Genomic DNA, 308 nt, shown 5'->3' with positions numbered 1-308 from the left:
GCAATGACTCGAGACTTGACTTGGACTTGAGCCCTGTGACTCGGAAAGACTTTATGATCAGATCAAAGTCGTTATAGAGGCGTCCCTGCAGCGTGCTTGCGCTTGACTGGCAATAAGCCAGAGACTGCATTCAGGGAGCGCTGGATAGGCTAGTATAAATTAATGGAGTAATAGCATAACTTACGACAGAGATAAGGGGGAAAAAAAGAAAAATAATTACATGATTTGTCTAGTAGCAATCTGCGCTCGTGAAAAGCGCTGCCCTGTCCGTTTGATCGCCGCCCAGCAGACACACGGAGCGGGCATGG

General features: G+C 48.1%; 1 protein-coding gene across 2 annotated transcripts in view; it reads left to right on the top strand.

Moving 5' to 3' along the window:
• pgap2 (post-GPI attachment to proteins 2) overlaps window positions 1–308 on the top strand; it is a 13,423-nt gene that overhangs the window by 4,642 nt on the left and 8,473 nt on the right. The window lies entirely within an intron of this gene.

This window comes from Sinocyclocheilus anshuiensis, unplaced genomic scaffold (genome assembly GCF_001515605.1).
Source record: "Sinocyclocheilus anshuiensis isolate Anshui unplaced genomic scaffold, SAMN03320099.WGS_v1.1 scaffold700, whole genome shotgun sequence".
NCBI classification, from domain to species: domain Eukaryota; kingdom Metazoa; phylum Chordata; class Actinopteri; order Cypriniformes; family Cyprinidae; genus Sinocyclocheilus; species Sinocyclocheilus anshuiensis.
Note: the sequence above shows the minus strand (reverse complement) of the source record. Positions and strands in the feature narration are given on the sequence as shown.